The sequence below is a fragment of the Coturnix japonica genome, chromosome 2, assembly GCF_054131305.1.
Source record: "Coturnix japonica strain WE chromosome 2, WE-NBRP24, whole genome shotgun sequence".
Taxonomy (NCBI): domain Eukaryota; kingdom Metazoa; phylum Chordata; class Aves; order Galliformes; family Phasianidae; genus Coturnix; species Coturnix japonica.
In genome coordinates, this window is record NC_140664.1 from 111,066,760 (window position 1) to 111,089,822 (window position 23,063).

At 43.2% G+C, this 23,063-nt stretch overlaps 1 protein-coding gene across 16 annotated transcripts in view; it reads left to right on the forward strand.

The window, feature by feature from the left end:
- Positions 1–3: 3 nt before the first annotated feature.
- Positions 4–23,063, forward strand: part of HYCC1 (hyccin PI4KA lipid kinase complex subunit 1) — a 51,329-nt gene continuing 28,269 nt past the window's right edge. For 5 of the 16 annotated variants that reach the window (XM_015853690.3, XM_015853691.2, XM_015853683.3 and 2 more), the window contains exon 1: positions 16,562–16,700. The gene's annotated coding sequence lies outside the window, so the exon portion shown is untranslated. Of the gene's footprint in view, positions 43–9,316; positions 9,471–9,675; positions 9,863–16,561; positions 17,095–17,620; positions 17,755–21,176; positions 21,201–23,063 lie in introns of those variants that run through there. The other 11 variants (XM_085538487.1, XM_085538480.1, XM_085538488.1 and 8 more) reach the window with 8 other exon arrangements.

Consider the following 23,063-nt stretch of genomic DNA (forward strand, 5'->3'; position numbering starts at 1 on the left):
CATGTGCGGGAGGCGCGGAGCTTCGCGCTGCCCCCGCGTGAGGTAAATAAAGAGCCGTGATGGAGGGGGTGGGATTGGAGCTGTAGGAGTGATGGAAGTGGGGGCTGCGGTCTGTGTGTTTGCAGTCCGGAAAGCCAGCAGTACTGCCAGATCCTACCTGAAATGCTGCAGCCGGCTCAGGGGAGACGTGGACCTGCTAGAGAGGGTCCAGAGAAGGGGCTGCTGAAATAATTAGAGGGCTGGAGCACCTCTGTGGTGAGGACAAGCTGAGGGAACTGGGCTTGTTCAGTCTGGAGATGGGAAGGTTCCAGAGAGACCTTATTGTAGCCTTTCCATATGCAAAAGGTGGAGAAAGATGGAGGGAGATTCCAGCAAAGCTTGTAGTGGTCAGATGAGGAATGATGCTTTAAAACCAGAGAAACTTAGTTTGGGTATAACGAAGAAATTCCGTACTCAGGTTGGTGAGGCACTGGCACCTCTTTGAGCTCATTTCCTCTCCACAGGGGGCCTGAAGCTTTGTTATCCAAGGGGAATTGGGTTGCAGGTGTGTGAGCAATGAGTGAATGGCTGCCGCCCACCTGTGGAAACTATGCCAGTCCTTGCCTGAAAGCCCTGGTCTTGGTCCCCCTCTAACAAAGTGACAGTGAGGCTCCGGCCTGTATGGGCTGAGTAGGGGATTGCAGTGCCTTATCCTTTATTTCATTGAAATAACTGTGCTGACACGCTTAGCTTTCTATATCTTACTAGAAGTTGGCTCCTCTTGAAATCTGAGACATTACATTCAAATCATTTGAATGAAATGGGCAGTCTGCAACATAAATTGGGAGTTTAATACCAATGAAACCATCATGATGTGTTGTGTCTCATCAAAGTTCATTATTGTTCTCGAAGGACTCAATAAACATTAACAACTGAATGACGTTTTAACCTCTGTTTTATAAACAGAGGTTAAAATTAAAAATGGAAAAGGGTTATACTTATTTTTCTAAATTGCATCTTACTGGTGAGTTTGATAGGGGAGCAATTGGCCTGGCATGAACAGTATCATATTTATCGTGGCTTTTAAAGTGTATCCAATTACATTTGAGTGATAAACTAATGCTGCTAACCAGGTTAGTGCAGCACAGCCGGTCCCTGAAATGTTTTAGTGAACCCTGCTTGCTTAATCCAATAATCTCTAATCCATAGTGTGGGAGAAATGTTTCCATCAGGAAAGAAGTAACTGTATCATGTAATTCAAAAGGTTAGCCAGGCCTGCCTCTGCAGTGTGGTCTCAGGAGGACACTGTGTACCAATCATGTCCGGCTCTTGGCCGTGATGAGGCCAAATCTCAGGGTATTTGCTGCAGAGCTCTGTTCTGCTGTTGGCACTGTGGTCAGATTAATTCCCCTTTTGTCACGCTAATGTTAATAACTTCTTACACAGGTCAGTAAATGGTATATGTTGTCCCTTGTCTTTTGCGATTCACAAAGCAAGACTGGAATAAAAGTTCTGAATCTAAATGCTCGTGACATTGCAGCTCGGCAGAGAAGGACCTGAGGGTCCTGATGGACCAAAGACTCAACATGAGCCAGCAGTGTGCTCTGGCAGCCTGGAAAGCAAATGGGATCCTGGGCTCCATCAGGAGAGGGGTGGTCAGCAGGGATAGGGAGGTGATTGTCCCTCTCTACTCTGCTCTTGTGAGGCCCCATCTGGAGTACTGTGTCCAGGTGTGGAGCCCTCAGTACAAGAAAGACATGGAGATTTTGTTAAGGGTCCAGAGGAGGGCCACGAAGATGATCAGGGGACTGGAGCACCTCCCCTATGAGGACAGGCTGAGGGAGTTGGGTTTGTTCAGCCTGGAGAAGAGAAGGCTGCGGGGTGACCTCATTGCAGCCTTTCAATACCTGAAGGGAACCTACACCCAGGAGGGGAGTAAACTCTTCGAAAGGGCTGACAATAGCAGGACAAGGGGAAATGGTTTTAAGTTAAAAGTGGGAAGATTTAGGCTGCATGTTAGGGGGAAGTTCTTCACTAGGAGAGTGGTTAGGCCCTGGAACAGGCTGCCCAGGGAGGTTGTGGATGCCCCGTCCTTGGAGGTGTTCAAGACCAGGTTGGACAGGGCCCTGGGCAACCTGATCTAGTAAAGGTGTATGTTTGGTGGCCCTGCCAGGCAGGGGGTTTGGGACTACATGATCCTTGAGGTCCCTTCCAACCTGGGTCATTCTGTGATTCTGTGACATCACCATGACATGCACCCATTATGGGAACTACTGCCATGCTATTGATAGACCTGTCATTCTAGCTTTGTGTCTTGATTTCTGGAGCCTGGCTCTGCTCACCCTTCTCCTCAAGTCACTCCCATGTTCAGATGAGACCACACTTTTGCAGCTTCCTCATTGTCTATCTGCAGAGCTTCTGCCTCTTGTAGGCAAGGTGCATGTTTGGGAGGAAGAAGAAGGTTAGGAGAGCTGTGGGTCCTTGGGGCAAAATAAGAGGGCAGGAGGGGGTTGTGCTGAACTTTGGTAATGTCTCTGGTACAGTCCAGATTTTGCCATGAAATAGAGGCTCATGACGGAGCTCTCATCTCACTGAGGCTGGAATGCAGGGAGAGAAGTCCTTCCTGTGCCAGGCCATTTTCCTTCGAAAGCAGAGTGATCCTCTCCAAAAGATTTGATGCTACAGCAGTGCTTAGCAGTTTTACAGTACTGTTCTTGGCAGCCCTGTAGTGAAAGATTCAAATGCCCTGGGTTGGCTTTTGTGGCAGGTTGTGTGCCCTCTGCTTGTGCTGGCGTGAATGACTGATGGATGTGTTTGGTGCTGCTGTGCGTAGCGCTGACAGTTCCAATGCAGCACTGAGGTCAAACAGAAAATCATGGCTCTAGGGAATGGCAACAGGCTTAGTTCAGCATATTTGGACTGAAGCAGAGCTGGCACATTTGGAAAGAAAGAAAGATTGCCCATGTGAGGCTCTGATTACATATTTAACAGTCAGTGCTTTTAAGCCAGTTCTCCTCTTGAGTTTGTGATCAGTTCAAATTCTGTGGATTAGAGAAATACGAGCCAACATGTCTCAGCAGAGAACAAAAAGATCGATGACAAGCACTCCCATCAGACACAACTGGATGACTGAGAGTATGACATCAAAGATGAAAATAGATGCTTGGCTGGGATTGGTGTTAAAATAGGGATTATCAGCAGGTTTGCCTCTTTGCAAAGGACTGTGTATGAGTCTCAGTTACATTATCTAGCAAAGTGGCAAAATGCTTTCCAAATTACAGTGTTTCTGATTCATTTTTAACTTAGTCCATGCTGGACATTGAAAAATACACATACCTCAAGGCTGTTCTTCATTTATTCCAGACCTGTTCATTTTTGCAATATACCTACATGTAAAAATCTTAACTGTGTTATGGCAGAAGAGAAGCCAGAACAAGCCGCAGCACTGACACTCCCAAGGGACACAAACTTTAAGCACAAGATGAGTTTATCATCACATTAGCTGGGACACCTCACTGAAAGCATTAAGGAGATCAAATAATGCTTGTTTCCTTGTATTGTCAGGAATACTGGGACAACTTAGACTTGCTGAAGTCAGCACTTTGGCTTTGAACTGGTACATTTTTAAGTGTTACTGGTCTCCATTGGAGAATTCTCCTGCTGGCTGCCAGTGGTCTGTTCTGTGTAAAGCCTCCTTGTCCCCCCTTTGTGAGCCCTTCTGAGCTGTGCCAAAGTGTGGTCTGAACTCTGTCTGAATGATTTCCTTGGGTTTGAAGTATTTCCAGGGTGCCCCTTCCTGAACAATTTATTAGAGGTCCTTCTGCTTTCTTGGCTTGGAGAGTTGTTTTACTGTGCTGGATCAAGGCTTTCTCAGTGCTGTTTTCTCAAGTCCAAGTGCCCCTTTCACATGGCTTTATTTCCTTTTTCTTAACAACATTTTCCCTGTTTTTCCCCCATCATGATTAAGACTTGTGCCTTCGGTGTTAATGGAGGGCAGGCTTACAGCTCTATGAACTGTGGCTTACAATGCCCCCTGCTATTCCAGATTTTCTCTTCTGGTAGATGTCAGTTGAATTAGAGAGTTCAAGGCAAGGATAAAAGAGTCTAAAATTGGTTTATTCGTTATTTGCTGGTTCATGATGTGAGTTTGCTTCCTTTTTCATCAAAGATTAAAGTCGGAACACCCTGGACCACAAAATAATTAACAAGTGAAGCCTCATCAAATGATTTTTTTCCTCCGTGTAACAGCTGTGTTTACTGTTTAATTTTTGTTGCATGATAACCCAGGCAAGGACACTTACCAAGCAATGCACTCCCTCACTGAATTTCATGCTGTTTGTTTGCTCTGTTGTAGCACAACTCATCAGTATCCTAGCAGTGAGGTTTGGGACAAGATGGGTTAATGACCAAACGCAGCTTTGCCCTGGCAGCACGGGTTGGAAGTACCTTTAGTCAGTTTGTCATCGTTCCTTCGTCAGCACTTCCATTCTAACTCATCGTGGAATAGCTTATTGTCAGAGCCAGCCGAAGGAGGTGATTATGACAAATGGTTGTAAATATTCTGAAAATAATCTCCTTTTGGAATGGGCAAAACAAACACTAGAAGAAGAAAAGCAGAGAACTCCAGATCCCTGTCTGGCTCATCCCGCCCCCATCCCGTGGGTGAGATGAGGTTATTTCTGCTACAGGACACATTGCAGAAAGTAATTTATTTGGTCATTAACATCTGTCCTACACTGAATACATCTCTTGTCTTTTGTTAATGTTTGGAACTAATTCCAGGCCTTCAATTTAGCTTTTCCACTCTGAAGAATAATAAATATTTAGACTGCCTACAATTCCTGCCCATTTCCCAGGGAAAAAAAAATCATAGAATCACATTTGTATGTGTATTTGAGCCAGTTCAGTAACTATCCTAGTGCAGGCTGTAATAGTATGTCAGTAGGGCAGCGGAGCACAGCAGGGCTGTGTTTGCAGCAGCAGGATTTAGGAGCTGGCGTTGCTGTCTGCAACTGGAGCCCTCAGATGCAATCTTCTCCTTAGAACAGATCTCCTGGTAGAAACCTGGAAGAGAAGAAGGATTACCCTGGTATCTCCTGTTGGCGATGGCCCTGTGCCTGAGTGCAAGGAAACAAGTATTATTTGATCTCCTTAATGCTTTCAGTAAGGTGTCAAAGCTGATGTGGTGATAAGCTCGTCTTGTGCTTCAAGTTTGTGCCTCTTGTGAGTGTCAGTGCTGTGGCTTGTCCTGGCTTCTCTTCTGCCATAACATGATAAAGATTGTAACTCACAGCTATATCGCAAAAATGAACAGGTCTGGGATAAATGAAGATTGAGATATGTGTATTTTTCAGTGTCCAGCAAGGACTAAGTTAAAAATGAATCAGAAACACTATAATTTGGAAAGCATTTTGAAAGTTTGCTAGATAATGTAACTGACAATAAGAGTTTAGTTCTTGTTCAACAACGAAACAAAACAGACAAGAAAGATTGGCTCAGCCATCTGTGGTAAAACCCCTCATAGGGCAACAATTTCAATGTTTGGGCTTTTTTTTCTTGTGGCAGCACACTCAGAAATAGCAGAACTGCCTTCATGGTGATGTTGTGTTCTCCCGTCAGTTAAGGGAACTTATAGCCTCTGCACCCCAGCAGTCCACGTGCTTATAGTTCTATATATACATTTTTAAACAAGTCACATATTTCCAATCCAAATGCTGCCTGGAATGGGATGCCTTCAAGGAAACAATATATGAGTCATCCTCAAGAGATGTGCAGTTGAGGCACCTCCTTTGAAACAAAGTCATGTACATTCAGCTAAAATATCCAATTATAAACACTATTATGTTACTTACATAATTGCTCAATGGCCTTAGAAGCAATCTGTTTCTTTAATGACAGTAAGAATTAGTGTTGACTTGTTGTTGTTAAAAGTTAGAATAACATTACATAAAGATTAAAATGCCATTTCAATGATAGTTTGTTCTGGATTATGTTAAGAAAAGAAGCACGAGCCTGTGATCATTTAAAACTTGTATAACTTTTATGCCTTATTAAACACCTCATGCTTAAATGTCTGAACGTAAAATATACTGTCTGAGAAAGACTGACCCTTTTGGGTTTCAGTGCATTTAACCATATCTAAAGAGTCTGCTGCTGTCAGGACAAACACAGATTAAAAAAAATAAAGCAACAATTTGTCGGCTAATACACGCACACAATAGCCAGGATCTAACAAGCTACCAGAGTTCGCATGCTTACATCCTTCAGAAGGCACCAAAGGGTCCGTGCAGCACCAGGCAGGAAGGCTGGGATGGCCTCTGCTGCTTTCTGTGCTTTCTGATCACCAAGATCATGGAGCTGCTGTCTTCTACTGAGCCTTGCAGTAACAGCAGTGACTCCCTGTTCTCAGTCTTTAATATTTTATGCCTTTTTTTCCTCTTAACCCCTCTTGGGGCTCTCAGCTACCTCCATTCAACCCATCCAATCCCTGCAACACCTCAGTAATTTTACTTTCCCTTACTTTGACTGGACCTTCTCAGCTTTTGGCTACAACCTTGTGATCCTTTCAAAGTGTGAGCCAAGATTGTGCAGCTGGGCTGTATCAGAGGTAGACCTTGGCATACAGACAGTAAAATCGATGCTAACTGAAGAGGTGGCAGAGGAGGTGACAGAGAGCAGGCTGCGGGGCGCATGAGATACACTGATCCATCTGGACACAAGCCTGGGTAATGTTAAGCGAGTGCATGTTGCAAGGATACTGGGAACAGTACTGCTGCTTTCTACAGCATGTGTTATTGCCACTTCAGGAAATAATCCAATCAAATTAATAATGAATTTATGAATACCTGAAGGTCAGACACACTTTGGTGTCTTACTTTGTCAGTCGTGGCAATGCATTGGTATTTCCCTAGTTAGCAGATACAGCTGCATAGATATAATGGGGCAGTCCCTGCTTTCCGTCAGGCAGCAGGGGGGCTGTGACAGTCTCCAAACCACTTTTATCTGAACTACTGAAATAATTCTTGCCACCCCCCTCCTGCCCACAAACCATATGATTGTCAGATCCAAGGCCAAATTCATGTTGTTGTGAACAGCTGCAAGTCCACTGACGTCAGCAGAGATGTAACCACTCAGTAGAACAGCAAGTCCAGCCCAGGGTGGTATTTTGGATGAATTTCAGAGGAACAATTGTGCTCAATCCATCTGACATTCTCCCGAAGTTTTCTCAAGCTGGGTGGATTTTCCATGTTCTGTGCAGCCCTGGCTCATGCTGTCAAGTGGCTATGGTACTGCAGTGCTGTGCAAGTGATGCTTACAGCTCTCTACATTGTTAAGCAGGTAAGCCTACTACATCCTGGAAATGAAACTCTTTACAGGTGAAATGAGGCTTTGGAACTCAAGGGCCTGAGAAACATGACATCTCACTATGAAGGAACTGTGAAGCATAACAGGGAGGCTCAGGACCTACATGGCCAGCAAAAGGCATGGTTGTGATGTTCAAAGGGACTGTTCTAACTACCTTAATCCTGCGGGATGGATCTCCTCTGGCTTGGTCTTGCAGAGTTTCTAAAAACATCAGTCTCATTGACATAGACCTTGAGTTACAGGGATCCATGTGAAGTGGAGAGCCAGCCCTGCAGAAGGTCAAGCTTAAGAACAGACACTGAAGATCACAAGGGATTTATTTTTTTTTTTAATGTTCTGTTAAGAAAGGAAACTAAATGGAAATCTCCATTCCTGTAGGGCTTGAAGGAAGGCAAATATCTCTAACAGTTTTTGTACCAGCTGCTGTACCTGAATTACAATGGGCAAGTTGTCTGAGTTTTGGCACAAGAAATTACTTCTAAAGGGTTTTGTCTGCTGTTGATGTGGTTGTACTGGCATTTGTATAAGTAAGAAATTCAGATAGCATAAGAATATTCAGTCTTAGTCTTCCTTTAAGTTATAAGATGAAGTATTAATGCATGACTAAGGTAGACTGAGGCTGACATGTGCAAAGCAGAATTGATTTTTCCACAGCCACCATGGCATTTAGGCTGTTCTGTGACCTGAGAAGTGTCAATGATGACTGGTTTGGGATGGTCATAGTGGGTAACTGATGAAAATGAAGAGGTGTAATAATACGCTTAGCACTGGGATGCAACAGTTTGATGAAAGGTAAATATCTGAATCATGGAGAGAAAATAAGTTGTGTGCAGGCTGAATTCTGGATGTCTCTGGCTTGTACTGGGTCTGTGGGAAGGGCAGACAATGAGCACACAGTTGGTTCCCACACAAGGTCAGCCAGGCTCAAGTGAGAGATAATGCACAAAGGCAGCAGGCTCAGGGACCTTACAAGCAGTCTCCAAGGAGAAACAACCTTCAGAACTTGATCATCAAAAGGAGTCAAAACACTTATAAAACCTTTGAGAAGAGGTGCAAGGGGAAGATTGCTTATCATGAGCTGTGGGGACAAACTGATAGAGGCAAGAAGAGGGAGGTTGCAGAAGGGATTAAAATAAATCCAATCCTCCTAGATCAGGAGGATGGCAAGCCCAACTACTGTATGTTTGGACAGTTTCAGTGTTTTAGAGATACGGTTTATCTGAAGGATTTCATATGCAAGTAAATGTTAACGTTTAAATTGGCCATTCCTTGACACTGTCATTGACACTGGAGAAAACAGAGATAGCTGTGTATGAAAGACTGGGGAAGTCATAATTAATAGTCTGGAAAGTGGAGACAGGGCCCAGACTGAAAGCAGAAGAATCATGTTTCAGCACACAGACAAACAAAATTCAGCTAGAGGCTTTGGATGTGGGAAGAAACCTACTGAGGCTGGTGAGAGGCATTCTTCAGGTATAGCAATGCTAAGAAGCTGCATTTTCTTTCAAAATAAATGTGGAGTTTTTTCTTTCCTTTCTACTCTCTTTCCTGCTCCTTACCTGTGACTTTAGCTTTCTCTGTCTTTATGACACATTTAATCTTCCTAAGGGTAGTGTTTTATGCAGTGAGATGTGCACTGATAGCTCTTGTACTCCAGCGAGTTGGGAAATGTCCTGTAAAGGCATTCATGTTTCCTAAAATTGTAATTTAACTTAATTGTTGCTGGAATGAAGTTGTTTGAAGAAGTCTTTTGTAAGATCCTTTTGAACATTACTTTTGAACAGAGGTACATCATCACTGTGGGAGTGGTGCTCCCTTTCAGTTGTGTGGCTCCTACCTTTCAGCACACTCCAGGCTGCCAAGTGCTAACAGCACGTTTCTGGCGTGCCAACCCTAATACCATTGTAGATGGCTTCTTTTAGCAGCAGCCATCTGCTGCCAAATTACTTTGCCAGTCCTTTTTTATTTCTAGGCAGCTTGAAATCCAGGACAGGCGTGCTCAAGAGGTTTGGCAGAGGGCATGTCAGGCTTGCCAGTTCACAGACGGTTCAACAGCTCAGCACATGCAACATGCAGTGCTCTTCCTCTCTGCACTAACAGCCATAGGCACTGCTTCTTCGCTGCCGGTAAGTCACCAGAGCCTTATTTTGCAGTTTGGGTCCCTGAGTGTACCTTTGCCTGTTGCTGAGCCTGAGTCACGGGGCTTCACCCTCTGAGCTCCCAGCAATCCCCATTCTGGACTGCCCCAGTGCTCTCATTCCTTTCATCATGGATACCAGTTGCAATGATTCCTTCATGTTCTTCTGTCCTCATCTCTCTTTATTATTCCAGTGAATTTCCTTCTTATGGGAAAATGTCCTGACTTTGTGTGGATTTTCTGAAGAATTCATAAGTTCCTGGACACCTACTCGTCTGCGTGACTCTGTTATAGTTGCTATTTCTACGCTAGAAGGAAAGGGAGGTTCCGGAGTCAAACAACCTCATTTTGTTGAATTAAAGCCTCTTTTTGGGTTTTCTGGTAAGTCTGGGTTTGTGCAATGTTGAGCTGAAAGTTTATATTGTTAGGTTTCCTGGCATAATCTAGCCCAGCATGTTCACTTATTTCCCAGGAAATCCTTCCAGAAACAAACTCAGTAGCAGCCAAATGCTGCCTCTCTATCTCAGGCACTACAACGTCATCCTCCACTCTTCTCCATAAACAAGGGCTGAGCAGTGTGAAGAAAAGGACAATAGATTGACACAGCATGTGCCCTGCCCCTTGTAGGTACTGGGATAAGATACCAAAGTGAGGCTGTGGTCTCACACCAATGAACAGCTTTAAAGGAAAGCGAATGTCCTCCCATTGAGAATTTTATTTTTTTTTTAGAAAGCATCTTGCACACTTGGCTTCTCCACTTCCATTTGAACAAATTGCAGAAGCTCCCTACCAACCAAAGAAGTTGCATGTGGGACTTTAGAAAGCATTCAGTCTTAATTCTTATTTTCAAGCATTGTAACTATACATTTGCATTTGCAAATATGAAGTGAAGCTGTAGCAAGAATACAATTTTCTTTAATGTAAATGTACAGTAGTTTTATTGTGGAGAAAATTAAACACTTCATTTAAACACTGTCTTACATAACAAATCGCTAATATCTCATCTGTTTTGACAAACCTGTGTTTCAGAGTGCCACACTGACATATCCTTCTACGATTAGTGTTTGTTTTTATCTTTCAGGTGGTATTTAACAAGTTTATTTCCTTTTCATCTGAGCATTTAAAATATCTGGCTGAGTCAGTTTTATTCACAAATCACAGACAAGGTTTGAATCATTTCCTCTCATTGTTTTTGTTTTGTTTTTTAATCATGTTTTTCTTGAGGTACAATTTAGGGTAGCCAGAACAATGACATTCTCATGTTGTTTTCCCTCCCGGACAGACAAATCTGTGTTCAGCCTCATCCCTCCAGTAGATGTCATCATGACAATGGAAAATATTACTGGAGATGCTGGTGATGAGATATCCTGTGACAGGGGAGGAGAAAAGCTTTGCTTCAGTAGACTTTGTTTCTGTTAAGATGATAGTTCTCTAAGTAGTTCACATTTAGAGAGAGCATTTCACTTTTATAATGCATGGCGACCATCTAAACACAGTCATCAGCCAGGTCACAGGGCTGTGGTGTGTGGCAGTGGTGTTATACACTTGGAAGGTCACAAATACAGAAGTATATGTGCAGAAGTGCTTGCGCAGTACTCAGTTTGTCAGCTGCTTGGGTGTGGGTTTTTTTTGCAGCAGTTATATGACTTCTTTCTTTTGGCATCTCTTCCTCAAAGCCATCACACACTTACTCTTTTATATATATATATTTCTTTTTTTTCTTTTCTTTTTTTTTTTCCCCTACATCCTCCTTGAAAGTGATTACCCCAGAGGAAAACCAAAATCCTCCTACTTCATTTCTACCACCAGTGAATCTTCACACCTGTCAGCCCCTGACCTGCAGGACATCCCATTCATTCTAAGATTCACTGCTTCTTGAGTGAGTGATGTGTCCTACTATGGTTATTTAGTGGTGAGTAAATCCACAACCTTACAGTATAACTGGCTATAATTTTAATCTGTCAAACAGAGAGCAAGTCCCCTGGAAAGGCAAGAGGCAGGTGACATGCACAAGGGCTGTAGGGCTAGGACACATGCATAGAGAAAAGAATTAGAAAAACATATTGAAAACATGTTTAGCTATTGTCAAATGCTGGACTGATTTTCTCAGGCAATAGCACCTAAGATCAGGATGTCCTGGCATAGAAAAAGGGCACCTTTTTCCCTCTTGGAAGCCCCAACAGTTTGGTTGTGTATGATACATATCTAATGTGTGGGATCCCTTTCTAAATTCAGACAGTGCTACACTCATGTTCTTTGTGACAGAGTGATATTATGGTAAGATGCCTTCAGATAAAATAGGACACAGGCTGAGCCACGTGAAGCAAGAAGGCTGCTGGGCTGAAATGCAACCTTCTAAAAATCAACAGGGTGCAGCTATATCAAATACTAAGCCATAATTTGGATGTTCTTTTTTCTCTAGATAATAGCCCTACAAATAATAAGTTTTTTTTTTTCTTATTTAAGATGTCAGGCTTTGAGGAAGTACATAGCAAGAAAGCAGGGCATTAATGGCCTGATTAACTGGAGATTATGCTTCTCCTCCTCTGTGATCAGCATTATTTGTTCTGGGAAAAATGGCTAAATGATTAGACCAAATTTGTGCCCTCCCACACTAAGTGGAAAGAAAGCCTCATTGGAAAGATTTTTTATTCTTCACTTTCTTAAAAAAAAGATAAGAAGTGGTAGAAATTTTCTCCTTGACTAAGTAGAAAGGCTCTCTGCTGTGAGGAAAATGAAGTATTTAGTCAAAATAAACAGCTGATACTCTTGTCCAAGCAAGAACAGAAACCTGGTCTAACTGTTTGAGTAAGTGAAACCACCTCTTAAAATGGTAGAAAAGCCCCAAAAGTTTCCATAAAGATAAATGGAGGGAAAACAACGCAGTTTGGGCACTGACAACGTAGTATGGAACTGGCAAAAAAAAAAAAAAAAGCAGGTCCTTGTCCTCATGAAACTTTGGGTTTTTTATTACCAGAATTAATAAAACAGTAAAAATAAAATAATTAAAAAATCCCTAAGCTAGCACAGTAACATTGTAAGGACCGGGATGATGTAGGCATTAACTTTAAAAGCAGAAGTCAGAAAACATAACAGAAGTCATTACCTCATGTCTGGTTTGCATTTTGTTTCATGTACGTGACTTCTTTGTTACAGGCACACTCCTATTTAAGAATATGTACATTCCCTTTAGCAGCGATCCCAGTCTAAAGGCATTCCACAGCACTGTAATTTGGCACTTGGAGTCTAACTCAAGTCTTTAAATATTCAGTCTGTAACCCGTTACTCAGAGAGAAGCGTTGCTGATAAAAGCCCCAAAGATCACAAAGAGCCATCATTCAGCTCTCTGCACCTGCCTTAAAGCAGGATCAGCTACACCTGAACTGTTCTTGAAAGCTGATGGTAATTCCACGTTTTCTTCCCACAGTCTGCTCCAGCTGCAGTGCTGTCTGCAGAGCTGGGGCAGGACTTCCCCACAGCTACCTTCTGCCTCCTTTGCTGCAGTTTAGCCCTGTGATATGTTACCAATCAGTATGCTGAGAAGGCAGCAGTGAACTTAACCCTCATGTACACTGAGCACCATCAGGGCAGCCCTATTCTAGCCTGGTCCCAGGGGCAGACAGGTGGTAGAACATGGCTGGGCTCACTCCCTAGGAGCAGTGGCTTGTGACTCATATCTGACCATCAGCATCTCCCAAGAAGAGAACACAGCTGACAGCCCTCAGGAATCCAGCTGTTCTTCTTCCTATAGGCAGGCAGCAAGGCAATGCGTGTGCACGTTCACTATACTGTCAACATGCTCAGGCATGCATGGTTTGAGAGGGGAATTTTCTGTACAAGTATCAGTTAGCAAATATCTGAACAACCACAAAAGCACAAGAATCCTTAAACTACCTTGGATAATTTTTTCCCCCTTATCTTTCTCCCTTTCCTTTCACAGCACCTCCACCAGTTCTCCCTGCTCCTTATTTACACAGCGAGAATGAACCCCACACAGGCACCACAAACAGTTGTGGTTGGGAAGAGGAAATCTAGCTCAGCTGTGATAATTAGAATAGCTGTGATACTTTAATTGAGCTGCTAATACCAGTGCAGGGATGTTGCATAAAAGCCTGGTGGCTGGCAGCCCTGCTTATAGGTAGGGTTATGGGGCATGTATGTGTGCACTGGGTGTCTGCCCCCTTTCTTTCAGCTTTCCCTCTCAAATACAGCCCTTTCTGGCTCCACTGTAGTGTTGTAGAGCTGCTTATATGTTCTTGGAGAGTAACTCCATGCATTTTTTTCTCTTCCTTTCCCTTATCTTGTGAGCTGGTTTCTACAGCTCCAGTATGGATGGGCCCTGGTGCAAGATCTATGCCAGTCCCCTCGGGCAATTAATCTTCACAGTGATTGTAGTTACAAACCTATGTACGTAATTTCAGTCTCTGCCTGGTGCTCGTGGCAAGCCTGATGCAATGTGTTCTCAGAAAAGTGTGAGGAGGAAGTAATGGGCTTCCTTGTTCTTCTGCAGTAAGAATAGCTCATTCATTATTTATCTTCACTAGAATTTGGTTCCTGTATTTCTGTTGAACTTTGCCTTGCTGCAATGGCAATCGTTTTAGTTACTGAATGGTGGTAGCAGCTTCTTAAAGCTTATCAGGGGATGTTGTGTATTAAAAAATCATAGGATCAGAACAGCCTAAAGGTTGGAAAGGGTCCATAAGGATCATCAAGTCCATCTCCTGGTCCATCACAGAACCACCCCAAGACCAGACCATATGGTTGAGAGCACTGAAAATGATTGTATTCAATGATCAGTGCAATGTTTATAGAGGACTTTCTTGAGTATTTTTCTTTGGAAGGTTTTGCTATAGTATGAGAAGTTGGGGACTGAGATCTTCAGTGTTTGAATCAAACAGATGTTAATGAGTTTTCCTCTTTCCCAGAAGATCTGGTGTAGAGCTTTGTCACAGCAGTTTGCTGTCAAAACATGGATTTCATTTCTGTTTCATTTCTGTTTGCAGGAAAAAGCGATCCAAATATTTTATTTGTGGTTAAAACTCAAATATTGAGAAGAAAACTGTAAGTCAAAGCTTGAACGTCTGACACTGTCAAAATAATCTGTCAGTCAGTTGTTTCCCAAAATAAAAGTCGCAGAATTTGTGTTCTGCAGAAAGTGTTGTTGGTTTTTCTTTTATTTCCTTTCGAAAGGGGATTTTGGGATCTCTGCTTTTTCTTCCTAGGCCTGCAACATAACTACTAAATAGGTATTTTTCAGGCTTTTAGCATTTTGTGGTCAGTGGAACTGCTTCTAAGGAGGATGTCACACCAGGAGCCTCCAGAGCGCTCAGTGTTCATTACCAAGCTTCTGCAACTGTACTGATTTGAAGGATGACTTGGTGCTTGCTCACGGTCCCAGTTAAAGATTCTTTATCAGGGCAGGTTCTGGATGTCACTGACAAAGTTAGCTGCTGTTCTAATCAAGACTAAGATGCTTTTCATTATGAAGTGAGCGTTGTCCCACCATGATTGAAACTGGATTGCTTTGCAAAGGTGCTACCAGTGGGCAGCCACAGCGAGGCTGGGATGTAGGGCTGGTCAAATGTTGCTCCTGCAGTTCTGTGTGTCCCTAAACAGTGCCCTTCTCAGTGTCTTACAGCTACAGATTTGGTACCAGCTCAGATGACTGGAAATATCTGCTGTTTTTTTCCCATGTCCAGATGTGCTGTTTTTTTTAAACATTGAATTGTGCTTTAAAAACATGGGTCATATGACAGAGATTACAGCTGTTAAGTATTCACTTATCAAGGATTTCTATTTTTGAAGAGGTAAACAACTCCATTATAGCTTGCAATCTAAATATAAGAAGTTGCAGAGAAAAACACGTATCAAAAATAGCCAAGATGGGCTGAGCCTTCAGGTTCCAAACTATTTTCCTGAGCAATGAGAGTATTTTATGAAATCTAAAGGAAACTGCTTCCTGGAAAAACTCCCTCTGAAACAACACTGAGCTGCCCCAACAGCTGGGCAAGAGGAACAGAAGTTTGGATGCTTTGTAGACCGACCTCCCACTGGAGGACAATTTGAAATAGATTTTTAATGGGAGAAAAAAGCTGCCACAAACATAAGGCTAAAAGGGAGTGGAATGGCATGTGTGTTTGTGCACTGAATTATCAACAGCTACTGAAGGGAAGATATGCTGCAATTTGGAGCATTTAGAGTATTTAAGGCTTGTGTCATGAGAATGCTTGAAGTACTACAGTGATTTAAGTAGAAGTATTAAAATATGCTGAATGAATTCCAGCTGAATTGTTTTCTTTAGATAACGTGACTTGAAGTTGCAGAGCTGTCAGTGCATCTTGTATGCTGCGTGTGAATTGTTTGCCTTTTAATTGTGTGTGATTCATTAGTTTTACTATTTGTTAGAGCTGTAACGCATCAGTGTCATTAATAACTAATGACAGCGTGATCTCACCACATCTCCTGCAAATAACAGGGTCAGGTCTCTGTTGGAACCAATACCATCTTTCTTTTTAGACCTTCCTATCTGCTCCTGTAGAAACTGGTGCCAGGATGAATTTAGACCATAAGAGCAGTAGGAGTAACACGAAGAGAAATGAGTTAAAGGCATTTACGTTCTGAAAGCAGTCTTCATGTCTTTGTGTCATAAAAGATCCTTGGATATATATCATATATCCATATATCTCATTGCCGATGCATTAAGATGATACAGAAGGATGCCCTGTGGCACAGAGTGCTGTGCAGGCTGTCAGTGCGCGGTGTTTGACACTGACCAGCCGCCGCAGTCTCAGCACAGTGCAATTAGATTACTGATTAATTTAATCTTTGTTAACTCCGGGGCTTATCACAAGCATGTGCTCCTGAGGATTATTGGAACTTAATCCTCAGAGCGTGCCTGCAAACAAACTCTGTGACATGAAAAAAAAACCCAAAAACATATATATGTGTGTATGTATATGATCCGACCCGACCCGCCCTCCTCGCGGGGCGGCGCCTCGCATTGGGAGCCAGGAGGGCGCGGGCTCCCGTCCGCTCCGCTCTGCCTTCCTACCGGCTGGCGTCACCTCGCTCCGCCCGCTCACTGGCCGCCAGGCAGCTGCCGCTCGGGCGGTGCCTGCCCGCCGCCTCCCGCCCTTAGCGCCGTGGCTCCCCGCGGGCGAAGGGGCTCCGTGAGCGGCGGAGGAGGCGCCGCGGGGCGGGTTGAGCGTGAGGAGCGTGAGTGAGTATCCGCCCGCTGCCGGAGGGACAACTTTTGGCTGCCCAGCGGGGCGGCCGTTGGGCAACTAACGGCGGCTGAGGCTGAGGGGAGCCCGGCGGTCCGCTGGCGCTCTCCTCTTCCTTCTGCTTTTCGTTAGCGGCCGGGCGGGGCTGTGCTGAGCTGTGCTGTGCTGTGCTGTGCTGTGCTGTGCTGTGCTGTGCTGTGCCGTGCCGAGCGCGGGCACCGTGCGGGCTCGCCCCGCTCTGAGGAGGCGCCGTGCGGGGAGACAAAGGCGCTGCCCTGCGCTTCTCACGCGCCTCTTGTGTATCGTTGTTAGCGGTCTCTATCGCTGCGTCCGGGGATGTGAGGGGCGGCGTTGGCAGCTCTCATCGCGGGGAGCTTGCGGTTGCGGTCGGTGAGTAGAAGTGCCGGTGCCTGCAGGACAAGGCGCTGTTGCGGGCTGAACTTGGAGCTCGTCCGGCACCGTGTGCGCTGTAACGGGCTGCTCACAGCGATCCCCGTTATCCCGAAAGGCGGCGTGTGTGCTGTGCTCTGCCTCTCTGCTTCTAACTGCGTCCTGGAGGAGCGGCTCGGGATCCTCCCATGATGAGATCGGGGCGCTCGAGGAGTTTGTGGCTCGTCAGCTCTGCTCTCCGATCGGGTTTAGTGTAAGCTGCTAGAAGATCACAATAACACTGACCTACCTTTCTATTAAGCGATTGCTGCTAAGTCTTGTCAGCTGCAAATTCGAATCTAGCTATTAGGGTTTCTTTTAAAAGCGACTAGAATAGATGATACTGCTGGACAGTTTTACGTAGCAAACTCTAGAGCAACATCAGTGATAGGCTTCCGCTGCATCTGAAAGAGTTTTCTGCAGTTGCTGCCTCCAAGAATGCATTTAGATGCTACAAAGCATCTTTTTTTTTGTGCTTCTCACACAGTGTCTTTCTGCCGGTGCCCTGCTTTTATTGTCTTCATCTTCCAACGAGTAATTTTCCGTGTGGAAAGCAGGCGGTGTTGTGAAGCTCAGGCAAGTTAACGATCGATTTTACTTTTCATCAGCGAGATACTTTAGGTAATAGTGATGTACTTCTAAGTTGAATCCATCTGGCTTTGTTCTTGGATGTATTTTCTGACTAAGGTGACAACGTGAAGATACTACTTTTGAAATGCAAAGCTCAGCTTTTCATCTGTGATGCTCTTTTTGATGGGCAGAAAGGTGCTGCTTTTGAGGAACTGCAGTATTGCTTAGAATGATCTATTAATTTTACTTCCTTACAGCATCGAGCTGTTTTAAGGTACTGCCTATTCAGAATACTTCTCACAGGGAAGAAGGCTTTCATGAGAAGAATCATGCCAAACTTCTGCCATAGGCTTATGAATGGGAGGGTTCTCTTTCACTCGAGCGAGTCCATGGCAGACATGTTCACAGACATAGCAGGAGAGTTAAGTCACTTGAATCCTAATTTGTAAAGACTTGTATTGCAAACAAGCACGTGCGTACCGTATTGCCAGGCTAGGCCCTGTAAATGCTATGTGTCGTCTGTATTTTACTTAACACAATGGGGCTGGCACTAAGCTGTGAGCCCTCCTACTGACGCAAATGTTCTGGCTGTATCAGGCCTAATAGTGAGCCACGGAGTTGGCCTGTTTCATAGTGTGTTCTAATGTGCGATTTTGAATGCCAAAAAAAAAAAAGCCCTGCAACTACCTTGAACTTTCCCTTTATGTTCATGTCAACAAATGCTTTTTCATTAACACTTACTTTATGGTAAGCATTAGATTCCCTCTAACCTATGACTAATGTGTGCAAAGTGAAAACGACCTCGTTCCTTCTGGGGATTTACCTCGTTGCTATTAGTTTTCAAATGTTGACTAATTTACTTAGGAAATAAATACACATTTTGTGACCCAACTTGATGCTGTTGTTTATTTTGCAGGGACTGCATGATTTGTAAGAGGAAAGCCACAGTTTCCAGGCTTTCCTTTGACACTAACAGCCCGCAGAGTGCTCTGTGAATCTGAGGCTTCCAAATGGAAGCTGAATGAAGCTTAAATGTTGATAATATTAAAATGCAGTAGGTCTTAAATACTTACAGAGATCACCTGTGTGCTCTGCGAACGCACAAAGCCTCTATCAGGGACAGCTTAGACTTTAAATCCGTTAGCTGGATCACCAGGTTTCATTCCCAAGCCTTCATTTAGGCAAGTGCCCTCTCAGCGTGAACTGGCATGCCTCCTATCTATCAAATGGGAGATTGGGTACAGAGCTTATACTTAAGTCTGCTGTGGGGTTCGCGCAGGTAGCTTTGTTATCATAGGTGGGGATTACACACGTGTTATGTACAATAGTACTGGTATAAAGTAGTCAGTCTTTCAGAGGTAATAGTCATGAGGTTTAAGCAGGAGATCCTGTCCTACTGTACAGGAAATGAGAAGCTTGGTGATGTGACCTTTATTATGTGTATGCTGTCATCTCTGAGGTTAAGAGATAATGAGTCCAAAACTCTTATGCTTAAAAAACTTAAAGCAAACATTTTGTTTTGTTAAACCAACCAACCAAAACCAAACTGAAGGCCATGCAAATGTGTATTGGTGGTCTTATGCATAATAGCTTGATCACAAGAGTGGCTTGTGTGTAAACTCCAAGACTTGTGTGGTATTATGAAACTAGAATATGCTTAAAGCTTGCATTTTGTATGCAGTACTTCTTGTATTGGTTTGGCTATGACAGGACATATATGAAGGTTCGTATTCTGTAATCTCATGTTTTGCCTGACAGGGTTCTAGCTTTTGGGTTGGTAATGCTGTTCTGTTTCATTATGGGAGTATCTGAACCCCCCCAGCCCCCAGCACTCAGACCCTACATAAAGTTGTAGGTATGCTATTTTTTCTTTAAATCCCTAATTATAATAATAATAATTATTATTTTAAAAAGGGGCTTTTGGACATTAACTGACCTCAATCACCAGCAATGAAATGGTGAGGTATTAAATGCACACTTGAGAGCAGAGAACGTGTTTGAATTAAAGCACCGTTTTATCAGCATAAGTTAATTAGGAACTTAAATTGGGTTAGTGTATTTGAAATGCTTTGTGAGATAATCTTGGAAGGTAATGACAGAGTCCTGTCAGGATGAGGACTGAAATCTGTGTCGGGTCAGTGTGGCTGAAGGGAAAGTACTCAGGTATAGCAAAATGATTTTATTGTGTGCCAGGGCTGCAGGGCTTTTTTTGTTGGAAGCTTCTAGGGCACTCGAGCTCTGCAGAATCACAGAATTATCAAGGTTGGAAAAGACCTAGAAGATCATCTAGTCCAACCATTACCAATACTTCCCAGCTAAATCATATTCCTCAACACAAAACTGCATGCTGTTCTTAGCTCCTGCCTTGACCACGATCTCCCCTATTTTTACAAGGTACAAGTTATGTTAAGTGTGCTCACATGCTTTTATGATGCAGTGTTTCTGTACACCCTCAGGTTTATCTTTAGAAGTGACTGACACTTAAATACGTGACGTCATTTGGAAACATTGGTGAAGCTCAAGAAAAGGTTTGCCCTGAGGCTGCCGGTTTTGTTTCTGCATCAGTTCTTGCTGTACATGGTGAGGGTTCCACCAAAATTAGCATTGAAACTTTGCTGGCTTCAATACTCAAATACATCTGGTTCAGATGAAAAAAGCATCTGAAAGAGCCTCCAACAATAGTAGCTCTGAACTTGAGCATGTAAGAGAATGTGGGATATGTGGTGTTTTCTTGTGCGTCTGGCAAAACTTTTGTGAAGCTTTTTTCCTAATTAGGCCTAGGCTCAAGAGCGGCGGAGTAAAAATAGCGTGTTGGCTTAGGCTGGTAAGGCGACTTGGTGCAGTGATTTCTTTAGCTGCATCCCCATGTGAACCTGCATGCTTTGGTAACAACTGGAGAGCTGAGAATGAAAGTAACGTGACTGACGGCCTGGGTGAGGGCTGAAATAGCCTGAATGCGGCCTGATCTCACTGCAGTGGCAGGAACAGGAGAATGGGGCTGCGCTTGATACAGAGTGATGAAGGACTCTGTTTATAAGGCCTCAGTGTAATTTCTAAATGGTGCGCAAATGTAATGTGTGCTCAATGAGCAGTTGTTACCAAGTGTGTTATTTATTAGAACTGGAATCAATAAAGCGTGTGGAATGTAGATACACACTCAGTAATCATCACTCTTGTCTATGGAGAATGCCATGAAAAATGAGGTGATGCATGAAAACAGTTTTTTAACCTATTTTCAATTACTGATGCTGTGGAAGAAGCGGTTGCATATCACCTGGTTGTTGGGAGGGAGATTGGAAATGGGTTATCTCTCCAAAGCAGATGTGTGTTTACGTTCTTCTGTCTCTAACTGTGGGTGATAAGAAATGCTGCGCAGCAAACAAAGCATAGCAAAGACGTGTAGGTAAAAGCAATACGAGCTGAACACACCCATGGTCAGAGGATCTGCTTTCCATCGTGAGAGCTTATTCCAATCTTATTCTAAATTTAGTGACAGAAGCTTTGTATGTTTCGAGTTCTTCTGCTGGCTGTTAAAGACGGCTCTCTGAAGTATGAGATAAGATATCCTTTGCTCTTTGTTACCTTTTTTTCTATTTGGAAGCTAACCTTTAATTAAAGTAGCATAGCATGCTCTGAAGCTGCACTGGATACTAATTAACTCACGTGAGTGCTTCAAGCCCTGCTGTCTCCTAAAGTTTCCTGCTGTTTGCACTGGATAAATATTTATGCTTCAGCAAGGTGTCCATTCAACCTGCCCAACAGTGCATACAACCTTAATATTTCTGTTAGCAAACACCACAGTTTGGTACTAGTGCTTTATTTTATTGCAATCCTTTATTTTTTCTCCTCTTTTTTTTTTTTTTTTTTTTCTTTTGGAAAAGTGGAGAAGCAGCCCACTGCACTTTGAATGTTTACTTTGTGCATAACTGAATAGATTCTTGTGGGAAGATTTGTGATTGGTGTTAGAGAATGAAGTCTAATACTTACTAATTAAGCTGTCTAGCACTCTGAGCGTTGTATGCTGGCTTGTGTTGGATAATGGAAGGTCTTCATGTATGCCTGGTTATTGGACAGGGCTGTACTATATCACTGCGGTTTGTTTTCAAGTACCTGAATCCTGTTCTCAAACCTAAATATGATTGTTTTGTAATTTGGATTCTTTTTAATCCTGATGTATTTTCTTTATTGAAGGAAATGACTCAAGTATGAAAAAGCCTGAAGTTGACCTAATAAATAGTAAAGATCTCTAATAGTTTTTATTGCCATACGTCTTCTCTCAATCTTAGGGTAATTGCGTATCTTCAAACAGTCTGTTCTTTAAGGAATGCTGGATATGATATATTAACATTATCTCTATGTCTTTATAGGATGTTCAGGTACAGAACTGGAAACTTTGTTCCATAGAAGTGTTTCTTTTCTCTGTGCCTGTTGGCTGAAGGAATTTCTGTAGTGCTTTTCTAGAGGTGAAATAGGTTGTGAAGTCAGACTGCGTTTCATGTACTTTGTGTTAGAAGGGACTTCCGTAGTTCTTGGTGCTCAGTACTAGAGCAACAATTTAACATCCCTTACAGTAACTTTACACTGGATTTTGGCAGTGATGTTCTGACTGTTGTCCAGTTTGTGGTTAGTAGCACACCTGGCTGAGCCACTTGCTCCTAACTTGGTTAAGATAATACCTTTCTTATTGTCTCTTTCTACATTGTGCTACAATATTTAGCTGTTTCATGCCATGCTTTTAGGCTGTAGTCTTTCCTCGTGCATCTCTCACGCCCCCAGTTATACTGACTCTTTATATCAGACTGAGAAAGAGTGAGAGGCTCCTGCTCTTCTTTCCTCCTTTGAGCTGTACTCCCATTGCAGCAGCCAGAGGAGCATGTGATAGCTTTTTGAGAAGTGATTCTGTACATCTGCTCACAGAACTTTGTGAGCATTGCTATGGTATTTACCAATTTCTCTCTTGCTGAAGAAAATGTTGTACATTTAATTGTGAAGTTTATAGAAGAAATAAAAAGTCAAGCTGTCTCTCTCTCTCACTCCCCCTATTATCTCAGCAGCATTTTGCTTAATTCCTGTAAATGGCAGGTATTCTCACCGCACTGTTGTTGTGCTGTCATGAAGCACCGCATTTCAGACAATCACTTTTGTCACCTCACGTAGTGAAACACAATCAAAGGAAACATCTGTTTTGCGGAGTAATTAATGATGCTGCTTGAAGTATCTGGATTCTGTTTTTAGCTTGATATTGGTTGAACTCGGCCAAGATACTTCATAGACTTGATTTCAAATGGTTTTTGCAGTTGTTTGTGCAAATATAGCAGAGCTGCTCCTGCAGCACTTGGTAATCTACTCAGCCAATCTCT